This window comes from Saccopteryx leptura, chromosome 8 (assembly GCF_036850995.1).
Source record: "Saccopteryx leptura isolate mSacLep1 chromosome 8, mSacLep1_pri_phased_curated, whole genome shotgun sequence".
Classification (NCBI taxonomy): domain Eukaryota; kingdom Metazoa; phylum Chordata; class Mammalia; order Chiroptera; family Emballonuridae; genus Saccopteryx; species Saccopteryx leptura.
Window position 1 is genome coordinate 58,956,618 of NC_089510.1, and position 12,324 is coordinate 58,968,941.

At 39.2% G+C, this 12,324-nt stretch overlaps 1 non-coding gene across 1 annotated transcript; it reads right to left on the reverse strand.

Moving 5' to 3' along the window:
- Positions 1-4,001: 4,001 nt before the first annotated feature.
- On the reverse strand, positions 4,002-4,077 carry TRNAV-AAC (transfer RNA valine (anticodon AAC)). Its single transcript has one exon. It is a non-coding gene; the product is annotated as a tRNA-Val (tRNA).
- Positions 4,078-12,324: the final 8,247 nt, after the last annotated feature.

Genomic DNA, 12,324 nt, shown 5'->3' on the forward strand with positions numbered 1-12,324 from the left:
TAAAATGAATATACACAATCCAAGTAATGGTGACATTTCCTTGGGGAAAGGATGGATTTTTCTCTTCTAGTTCTTTCCCTTGTCCTATTTTTTCTCTCACTTTTTGTATCTCTGTGGGCTATTTGGGAGAACGCTGGACCTGGTTCATTCAGCACTGATTTTCAGAGTAGGCCTACTCTGAGGTAGGCTGAGAGATCAAAGAACACAGGGCCTCTGTCCTGGAGCTCAGCACCCAGTGACAGATGCCAGGACAGGGTGGTCAGGGCGGAGTGCCAAGGAGCAGGAAGAGGGGCCATGTGGAGAGTGGTGGAGCAGAGATTTGAGAGAGAAGTGGGAGCTTGCCAGGAAGTCTAAGTGTGCGTGTGTGTGCGCGCGCGCGCTCACATGTTGAGGATGGAACATTGATTCAGAGTCCCTGTGTGACTCACAAGCCTGCAAAGACTTCTGAAACTACTAAGAGAGAGAAGTATGTCATGGACTCTCGGTTGGTTTACCTTTTCTGGAACTAAATTCCACCTTATTTCACAAGCATTTATGAAGCGCCCAACTTGTGACAGGTGTTCATGAATGTAATGGCAGGCTTGGTTTCTATTTTATTATACTTGAATCACGTTCTCATTTATTGTTCCAATTGAAAGCAGTAAAACCCTTGTTGCTTTCAATGGATGTCTGTGCTTGTGAACAGCAGCAGTTAAAACATGGGCTGGAGAGTTGACTATGGTGGGTTCAAATCCCAGCTCCACCACTTACTAACTACATAGGCCTTTGGCATGTAAATTCTCTAAACCTGGGTTTCCTCAGTCCTGAAAAGGGATAAAGAAGACCTGCTTCGTGGAGTTGTGAGAGTTGGAGGCAATAAAGCATGTGATGACAGCCCAGTGCCCTGCGAGCAGTAAATGCTCAAATGCTAGCTCTTATTAAAGGGCAAGCAATTACCTGTTATACTGTTGTCTTGACTTCTAAAGAAGAGTTCTGAGTTGCTCTTTATTCTCTGTGTATATTAAAGGTGAGAACAAACTTTCTCAAACTTAAGGTTACGTTCAAACTAGTTTGTCTTTACATGTAGGTGAAGTGGGACCGGTGTAGTTATGCTCTGTGCTCAGTGTAGAGCAATAGATCCTCTGAACAACACCAAATGGACGTGGAGCAGGAATTGCTGGGTTTCTGGCATTTGTAGGTACACTCCTCCTTCAAGGTCAAGTTCAAATGTCTCCTCCTGGTAAAGCCTTTTCTGATTGCCCAGTAAGACTACAGTGTTTCCTGCTGTATGCGTCCCTTGAAGGCTGTCGGGCATGAGGCACGCTTCCTACCCCTGTTACTGGTCACCCTTCACTCTATAGTGTGTGTATACGTTCATGTGCCTCCTTGTCTCATTTATTTCCACTGCTCCAAATCTGGCAACTATGTACAGCATAAAACCCAGGCTGTTTTGATGGACTGTGGACTATAGTCCTAACCACTATCCTCCCAGGCAAGCTACCTAACTCTTTAAGCCTCCATCTCCTTACCTGTAGAGTGAGGATAACAAGGGTCCTTACCATAGTTGCAAGGATGGAATAAAATAATCCAGGCCAAATATTAAGTCAATGGCTGGGGCTTATGGGGATCAATGGAAGTTGGCTATTATTATGATTAGCTCTTTTGAATACGCTATGTTTTAACACGTCTCATTGCCCTTGCTGGTGTTCATTCATTCAGCAAATATTTGTTGAGTATCTCCTCTGTACTGTCCCCTCTTCTGAGTGGAGGGGTAGAGCAGAGGTTAAAACAAAGTACTGTACACACTTCCATTGGGTTTACATTTTGATGTCCTTTTCCAATGAAAACACCTTCTCCAAACTCCTAATCGTTATCTTTAAACAGAAAAGTAAGGACAATTGTGGACACCTCATCCTGCTTTATACAATTTTTATACTTTGCTCTATTTGCTTTAGATATATTTAAAATTAAAATTTTTTTAATTCACTTTATGTATATATAGAGAAGATAGAGGGAGAAAGGGTGGGGGCAGGAGCAGGCAGCCTCAACTCCTGTATGTGCCTTGACCGGGCAAGCACAGGGTTTCAAACTAGGGACTTTGGCGTTTCAGGTTGACACTCTATCTGCTGTACCACAACTGGTCAGGCTAAAATTGTTGTATTTACTGATTTTTTAACGAGAAAGGAAGAGTGAGAGAGACAGACACACACAGAGAGATACATTGACTTGTTGTTCTACTTAATCATGCTGTCACTGGTTGATTCTTGTATGTGTCCTGACTGGGGATCAAACCCACGACCTCAGCATGTTGGAATGATGCTTTAACCAACTGAGCTACCTAGCTAGGGCCCTTCACACACACACACACACACACACACACACACACACACACACACACACACAACAGAAGGAAATACGACAGATAAAGTTGATGGCTCTTGTACATTTCTCTTTCCTGTTCTCATTGCTCCCCTTCTCTCCTTAGAGGTAACCTAGGTAATAAATTTGATGCTTTACTTCCCAGGTGTGTTTTTATACTAAGTGTGTCTACAACTCTGAACAAGCTAAAATAATGCTTTGCCTGTTTTCAAATTTTATTTAAATGATTCTACTCTGCACATAGCATTCATCACTATTTTTTTTCTGGGCTAACATATATATATATATATTTTTTTAATTATTTATTTTTATTTTTTCCAGAGTCAGAATGAGTCAGAGAGAGGGATAGACAGGGACAGACAGACAGGAACGGAGAGAGATGAGAAGCGTCAATCATCAGTCTTTCATTGCGCCTTGCAACACCTTAGTTCAGGGGTCCCCAAACTACAGCCCGCGGGCCACATGCGGCCCCCTGAGGCCATTTATCCGGCCCCCACCGCACTTCCAGAAGGGGCACCTCTTTCATTGGTGGTCAGTGAGAGGAGCATAGTTCCCATTGAAATACTGGTCAGTTTGTTGATTTAAATTTACTTGTTCTTTATTTTAAATGTTATATTTGTTCCCGTTTTGTTTTTTTACTTTAAAATAAGATATGTGCAGTGTGCATAGGGATTTGTTCATAGTTTTTTTTTATAGTCCAGCCCTCCAATGGTCTGAGGGACAGTGAACTGGCCCCCTGTGTAAAAAGTTTGGGGACCCCTGCGTTAGTTGTTCATTGATTGCTCTCTCATATGTGCCTTGACCGTGGGCCTTCAGCAGACTGAGTAACCCCTTGCTAGAGCCAGTGACCTTGGGTTCAAGCTGGTGGGCTCTTGCTCAAACCAGATGAGCCCACGCTCAAGCTGGTGACCTCGGGGTCTCGAACCTGGGTCCTCTGCATCCCAGTCCGACGCTCTATCCACTGCGCCACCACCTGGTCAGGCTGGGCTAATATATTTTTGAGATTTTTCCATATGAAGCATTTGACTCTAGTTCATTCACTTTAATAGCTGCATGCTAGTCTATTGAATGGATATAGCATGATTTTTCTATTCCCTTGTTGATGGACATTTATTCCCAGTGTTGTTTTTTCCTTTTTCTTCCCCATTACTCTCCATCCTCCCCAACTCTTAAAGTCAGAATCTGATAGGTATGAAATGGTAACTAATTGTTGTTTTATCTTTTATTCCCTGATAACTAGTGAAGTTAAATTTATTTTTAAATGCTTGTTAAACATTCAGATTTCTTCTTTTAGGAATTATTTGTGCATAATGGGGCATTATGTCTTTTTTCTTTTTCATTTTTCTGAAGCTGGAAACAGGGAGAGACAGTCAGATAGACTCCCGCATGCGCCCGACCGGGATCCACTCGGCACGCCCACCAGGGGCGACGCTCTGCCCACCAGGGGGCGATGCTCTGCCCATCCTGGGCGTCGCCATGTTGCGACCAGAGCCACTCTAGCGCCTGAGGCAGAGGCCACAGAGCCATCCACAGCGCCTGGGCCATCTTTGCTCCAATGGAGCCTTGGCTGCGGGAGGGGAAGAGAGAGACTGAGAGGAAAGCGCGGCGGAGGAGTGGAGAAGCAAATGGGCGCTTCTCCTGTGTGCCCTGGCCGGAAATCGAACCCGGGTCCTCCGTACGTTAGGCCGACGCTCTACCGCTGAGCCAACCGGCCAGGGCTTTTTTCTTTTGATTTGTAGAAATTCTCTACATATCCTGGACACTAATTTTCTGTAAATTATGTGTTTTGCAACTACCTTTTTTCAGTTTGTGGCTTCTTATTTTACATTATACTGTCTTTTATGAAACAGAAGCTTTAATTTTAATCTAGTCAAATTTAGCAATATAACTTTATGGTTTGGTTTTTTTTAAAAAAATCTTGTTTAAAAAAGTCTTCCTACTCTAAAGCAGTGGTGGGATTCAAATAGTTTAACAACCAGTTCTCTGCTCTAATGACCATTTTAAGTATAAAAAAAGATATACTGAGCAGTAGTTTATTATTTCATGCATTTAATAGTTAAATAAAAACAATAAAAGAGGTATACAAAACTAGATTATAATAGTTTAAAAATATTAATTAAAAATATTAAATAATACCTGACAAGAAATAATAAAATTGTTATTAAAGGTATTTCTATGTTGCTTCTTTTTTTTTTTTTTTTTTTGAGAGAGAGACAGAGAGATGAGAAGCATCAATTCTTCTTTGCAGCACATTAACTGTTCTTTGATTGTTTTCTCATATGTGCCTTGACCGGAGGGCTACAGCAGAGCAAGTGATCCCTTGCTCAAGCCAGCAACCATAGTGTCATGTCTCTGATCTCATGCTCAGCGACCCCGTGCTCAAGCTGGTGAGCCATGCGCAAGCCGGCAACCTCAGGGTTTTGAACGTGGGTCCTCTGCATCCCAGGCGAATGCTCTATCCACTGCACCAGCACCTGGTCAGGCTCTATATTGCTTCTTGATTGGCATCCTCATTTGCAATTTTCATTGCCTTTTTCTTAACATTATCAGCTGTGTGATTTATTCTTAACCATCTTTTCACTATAGGAGTAGGATCCCATTCCTTTTGAGGTAGGCCAATTAAACTAATAGTCATTGATTTTATATATTAGAAACAGATGACTTCTCTGAACATATGTTCATCTTTGAAAAACCCCTTTCTACTTTTGCTGAACTTACAGCAATTCTTCTGACAATAATTTTAGCTCTTTAAACACTTTCAGGAATTGCATAGTTCTGGAAATTTTTAAAACTGTTTTTCACGAAATCTCGGTAATCGTTAATATCAATTTGGTAATTTAAAATGTCATTAAATACTAGCAATTGTTCGTCAGTTGCTTCCCATGGAACTACACTGCTCACGAAAATTAGGGGATATTTCAAAATGAATATGAAATGATAAAATATCCCTTAATTTTTATGAGCAGTATAGTACTTCTATATTCCAGTAATCTGGCTTCAAAAAATTGAGAAATGATCATTTATTACTATCTTGAAATTGGCTACAATTTGCTTTTAAGTATTTATGATCCATTAGTCTCTTTTTCAAATTTGTTACGATGTTTTCTGAAGGTCTTTCCCAAGGAAGCCCAACAAATCGATGATTTTCTACAAATTTTATATTTTGGTAGGTTTCTGAAGTAATTAATTCATCAACCTTTTTTTCATATGAACCCTTTTCCTTTCCAAGCATTTGAAATGCTTTAATAGATCTTATCACGAGTTTTCCAGCCTTTATTATGTCTACATTTCTTACTTTGCAGTGCATTTGAAAGAAAAGAAATTTTGTTTAAAATATCAATCATCAATGTCAAATCAGTTATAAAAAACATATTTTCAAGACAGGCAGCCATACCTAAGTACTTTTTATTTGAATAAAAACAGTGATGCGGCCCGGGATAAGTGTGTCGTGCAGCTGGGGTTGACCTTAAACTACAGTCACCCTGCCGTGGTCCCAAAACTCTACCAATCTTTAAGATTTCAGTTCCAAGTTGCTCGGATATTTTGGTAAGTTCAATTTGGTTTTTATTGGATTGATGAAAAATAGTATATATCTTATCAATAAATATTTTTAAGATTACTTGCCTTCTTTTCTTTATTGAATAATCTAAAACAAGATGGAGGTGATGGGCTAACAGTGCCATATCATTATTCTTGGAAACTCTTTTGCTGTCCTAGTGCTCACTCCAGCTCTTCTGCCAAGCATGATGCTGGCACCATTGAAGCAAAATACAGTACTATTAAGTTCTTTTCTAGGTAGTCATTAGTAAGCCCAACATTGTTTAAACTTTCCATAACTGAAGAACACATTGTTTCTGCATCTTGTTTTTCCAATTCAACTAGCTCAACGAAAACTGTTGGTGATGTAACTGAACCCTCAACTTTTAAGGAAAGTATAATAACTGGTTTGCAAGTTATTGAAGTTTCATCAATAATCAAATGTATTTTCAGATTATTTTCAATAATTTTAGTAAATACTTCTTTTTAAATTTTCTTTGCAATGGAATCAACTACTTTCACAACAGTTTCACATGAATGTAATCCTATTCCCGAATCTAATCCATTTTTTTTTTTTTTACAGAGACAGAGAGAGTCAGAGAGAGGGACAGACAGGGACAGATAGACAGACAGGAACGGAGAGATGAGAAACATCAATCATTAGTTTTTCATTGCACATTGCGACACCTTAGTTGTTCATTGATAGCTTTCTCATATGTGCCTTGACTGTGGGCCTTCAGCAGATGGAGTAACCCCTTGCTCGAGCCAGCGACCTTTGGGTCCAAGCTGGTGAGTTTTGCTCAAACCAGATGAGCCCGTGTTCAAGCTGGCAACCTTGGGGTCTCGAACCTGGGTCCTCGGCATCCCAGTCCGACGCTCTATCCACTGTGCCACCGCCTGGTCAGGCCTAATCCATTTTTAATTTGCACTTCTGTCTCAGCTTCTATGTCTAAAAGTGGTTTACATCTTTTTGCCAGGTTGTAAACTGTATTAAATACTATTCAAGTAGTACTTAAATGTTTTTCATTCATCGTATCTATTACTTTTGTTATTGAATCCTGCTCACATTTTTTAAAGTTCTTTTTATAAACGTTATGAGCTTTTTTTTAATAAATAAATTTTTATTTTAATGGGGTGACATCAATAAATCAGGGTATACATATATTCAAAGAAAACATGTCCAGGTTATCTTGTCATTCAATTCTGTTGCATACCCATCACCCAAAGTCAGATTGTCCTCCATCACCTTCTATCTAGTTTTCTTTGTGCCCCTCCCCCACCCCCTCCCCCTCTCCCTCCTTCCCTTCCCCCCATAACCACCACACTCTTGTCAGTGTCTCTTAGTCTCGTTTGTATGTCCCACCAATGTATGGAATCCTGCAGTTCTTGTTTTTTTCTGATTTACTTATTTCATTCCGTATAATGTTATCAAGATCCCACCATTTTGTTGTAAACGTTATGAGCTTTTGATGAAAAATATTCTTTCATTTTTTTTCCTTGGAGAAGCTTATTGTACCTCTTTATTTTTCCTTGATGCCTCAATCTGAAAACATTTCCATTCTTTTTTTTTTTTTTGTATTTTTCTGAAGTTGGAAACGGGGAGGCAGTCAGACAGACTGACCAGGATCCACCCGGTACGCCAACCAGGGGGCCATGCTCTGCCCATCTGGGGCCTTGCTCTGCTGCAACCAGAGCCATTCTAGTGCCTGAGGCAGAGGCCAGAGGCCACAGAACCATCCTCAGCACCCAGGCCAACTTTGCTCCAATGGAGCCTCAGCTGCGGGAGGGGAAGAGAGAGACAGAGAGGAAGGAGAAGGGGAGGGGTGGAGAAGCAGATGGGTGTCTCTCCTGTGTGCCCTGGCCGGGAATCGAACCCGGGACTCCTGCACGCCAGGCCAACGCTCTACCACAGAGCCAACCGGCCAGGGCCTCCATTCTTTTATACATGAACACTTTTATCAAGTCATATTTTGCAAATACTCGCAACCTAACTTTTTGTTAGAAATTACATCATATCTGTCTTTAAAATTGTTATATTGTTGCACTGTCCAGTATTCAGGAATACTATATTCAATTTTGGAGTTGTTATAATTTTTTATTTCAATAATTGACGTGCTGCTTTCTTCAAGTTGGACTGCTTGCACTTGTGACTGTTTTGTGCCACCCAAGGCCAATTCTGATATAACAGATTCTGATTTTGGTTTCTTATTGAAAAAAATCTGTCAAACTCTTTTGCCTTTTTTTGCTACTGCAAAAAAAATTTTTAAATGTTTTATTTTAATATATAATAATAATAATATTATTAACAGACATTAATACCCTTTATTGAAGATTACAAGATATTGTACAAAAACTGAAAAGTATATGCATCAATAACCAAGCAAGGACATGTAATAATGAATGCAAAGTTTTATAACATATTACTACAATCATCAGAGGAAATTATAGAATAAGAGTAGACAATAGTTAGAATCAAAAGAAAAAGAAAAAATTCCAAGGTAAATCAAACCAGGGTACAGTGCAGGATTCTTAGTACATTAATGTTACAAAGACCCTTCATGAAGCGATAAACAAACTCGAACATTTTACTGGTTTTGTTAACAATGCCCTGAATGTGCAGTGCATCTTTAGGGCATTTCAGCTTGACCTACCTGGACAGGATGTGTTTTGTTTGCAGCTGGTTTACCCAGTCTGTGATCTGTAATCTCAGATCAATAGAATTGATCTTAGAGAGCAAAGACTTTACTTGTTCAGTATTCTTCGTTTGATGTGGTGATTCCCGAAAATTAAAAATTGTTACAATGTTTGCTCTTAAACATCTGTCTTCAAACTCTCAGTAGAACTTTTTGTCCACATGTGGTCACATCATAAACGTCTATAAACAAAGCACTGTGCTTATACTACTGATAAACATCAGTCAGAACATACATTTTCTTCATTTTATCAATACTAAATAAAAATTTCTAGGTGGAATTGATAAATGGCATAGGCTATGCAGATTAAAAACTTTCCCTGCTTGTCACGGGAGAGCTGTGCGCATTCTTCCACGGCTTCCGAAGTGGGCGCTAAGGTAACCTTTGAAATCTACATTTCTCCTGGTTCATGTGTCCTAGCTTCCTACTGGTTTCACCTTTTGGGGAAACATCAGTGCATTCATAATTATCTCGAGGGGATTTTGGGTGTAACACAAAGCTGAAACAAGTGACAGCTTGTCACCCCTGGTTGTTTGGCACTTTATGTTTGTTTATAGAAGTAACAAATGCACAAGAATGAAAATGTAGTATTTCATCAAAGGTATGATGAGTTTTATGAAATGAATAAATAAATATTACAAGCCTAGTTCTGTCATTTTTTTTTTTGCCTATGAATGGAATGAACATTACTACGAGTGCTTAGAATACACTGTTGCACAGATGAACATTAAAAAAGTGTAAGAAATGTAAGTTTGTGATTTCCACATTGGGTGGCTTCCCAGGAACCCACTTTAGAGAGAACCCTGGATTATAAATTTCATTTTAACAACTGGTTCACTGAACTCAACAAAAAATCAGTTATCGGTTCTGCCAAACTGATTCGAACCAGCTGAATCCCACCACTGCTCTCAAGTCAGAGGCAGCTTAAGGTCTGCTGAGGCCCAGGGCACAGAAGAAAATATTGGGCCCCTTAAAAAAGAGAGACAGGAAAAATAAAAATACATGTTAACTATATTTTTAAATAAATAAAAAATATTATGTACTATTAATGTTAAAATTTCACATATGCAACCGAACTTGGTGTTATTAGAAAAAGTGTAAAGTTGGGGTTTTGCGGGGCCCTTCAGAAGCCGGGGCCCAGGGTGTGCGCCCGGTTCACCTGCCGTTAAATCCGCCTCTGTCTCAAGTCATAAAATTAGTCTCCTATGTTTTCTTCTGAAAGTTGTCAAGTTTTGTTTGTCAAATTTAGATCTTTAATCCCTATGGAACTTGTTTTTGTATATGGTGTGATGTAGGTAACCAGCTGCATTTTCCCAAATGCACATGATCTCCTATTGTCCCGGACCATTTATCTGGTCGTCATCCTTCCCCACAGATTTGCAAAGCTAGCTCTGTCATGTTCGAAGTTTCCAGATATGCATGGGTTGGTTTCTGAGTTCTGTAGCCTAAACCACTGGCCCATTTTGCTATTCTTATACTACACTCACTGTCGTCATTATCATAGCTTTAATGCTTCTTGGTATGGCGTGCCGCTCCACCTTGTTTTTCTTCAGGGAAGCCTCCTCTAGTCTGAGCCTTTTGTAATTCTATGCACACTTGAAGATCAGCATGTCAAGTTTCACTGAAAAAATTCTGCTGGATTCTAATAGAATTGCGGTGAAGATGTAAACTAGTTTGGGGTGGGTGGGGGAATTTACATTCTTCACAGTACCTAGTGCCCATGTCTGTAAACATGGTTCATCTTTCCATTTATTTAGGTCTTTCCTACTCTTTCAATGAGGTTTCAGAATTTTCAAATAATACCTTGTGCAAATTTAATTAGATATATTCTTAGATATCTTTCTCCTATTTTGAGTTCTTGTTGCTATTGTTAGATGTCATCATTTTTTACATAACATTTTCTAATGCTTATTACAAGTATATAGAAATGAAATTTACTTTTACATAATTATATCTGACAATAATTCTAATTATTTGTTTCTTCCTATTAAAAGCTTATACCTTTTATTTATTTATCTTTCTATTATAAAAAATCTTATCTGCACTGGCTAAAACATCCAATATAATGTTGAATAGAAATGGTGATAATGAGTGTTCTTAAAAGCATCTGATTGCAAATAAAATGGCTCTAATGTTTCATCAGTAAATGTGACATTTCTAGCTCTAGGTTGCAAAGTATTTTTAAAATTATGAAGAGATGTTAAATTTTATCAAGATTTTTTCATTTACTGAGATGCTCATGTAGTTTTTCCTTTTTGATGTGTTAAAATGGTAAATAAAACTTGTAGATTTTGAAAAATAAATTCATTATTGCATTCCTGAAGTAAACTGAGCCTGGTCATGCATTTTAAAAATACATTGTTAGATTCACTTTACTACTGTTTTATTTAGATCTTTTATTACCTGTTCATTGGTGAAATTCTCTTGTACATCTTTTAAAAATAATATCTATTTCTGATTTTGACTGTATCATCCAAATTATACAGCCTCATAAAGTGAGTGGGGACAATCTCTCTGGAATAGTTTATTAAAATGGGGTTATCTTGTCCTTGATTTTATTACAGAACTCCTTTCTAAAACCATCTTGGTCTGGTTTTATTGTGTATGAGTATTAATTATTTATTGCTGCATAACAATTCTCCAAATCTCAGTGGCTTAGAACAGTAACATTTATTATCTCACAGTTTCTGAGGGTCAGAAATTTAAGAGCAGCTTGATTGGGTGATCCTGGCTTAGGGTCTTTCACAGGGTTATGATCAAAATTGTGGTTGTGACTGTAGTCATCTTGACAGGGGCTGGAGGACCTGCTTCCAACATATCTCACTCTCACTGGCCTTGGCAGTTCTTTGCTGGATGATGGCAGGAGGCCTCAGATCCTTACCACATGGACCTCCTCACTGGGGTGCTTGAATGTCCTCATACGTGGCAGCTGGCATCCCTGAGCACAAGGAGTCAGAGAGAGACAGCGGGGCAGAAGTAACAATGCCTTTTACAGTGTAGCCTCAGAAGTCACACTTCCTCATTTTTACAATCTTTTGTAGGCAACATAGAGTGGGATTTTCCTAAATTTTATTTAGATAACATCTTTCTGTGTATAATGGAAACTGATCTGCTTATATTTATTGTAGCTGGTTGTAACGCCACCAGGCTGATGTAATGCCACTACGAAGTTTTTTTAAAAAAAATTATTTATTGAGTTTTAGAGAGAAAGTGAAACCGATTTGTTGCTCCACTTATTATTGCATTCACACTAAAAAGTTATTTTTGTTTTCTATTTTCCATTTCCTCTCTTTGCCTCCCCCCCCTCCATTCCTTCAGCCCTCTGGTGGATTGGCAAATTCATGTAACTCTCGTATGTTCTGGGTTTGTTGCTGTTGTTGTTAGTTTCCAGTGGTTAGCTTTTTAAAACATGCATATTTAATTCTATTTTTTTCTAGCATTTTTTAAAGTATTCAATCCTTCTTTTCTATTTATTTTTTTTTGTATTTTTTTTTTTTTTGTATATGTCTGAAGCTGGAAACAGGGAGAGACAGTCAGACAGACTCCCGCATGCGCCTGACCGGGATCCACCCAGCACGCCCACCAGGGGCAACGCTCTGCCCACCAGGGGGCGATGCTCTGCCCCTCCGGGGCGTCGCCACTCTAGCGCCTGGGGCAGAGGCCAAGGAGCCATCCCCAGCGCCCGGGCCATCTTTGCTCCAATGGAGCCTTGGCTGCGGGAGGGGAAGAGAGAGAC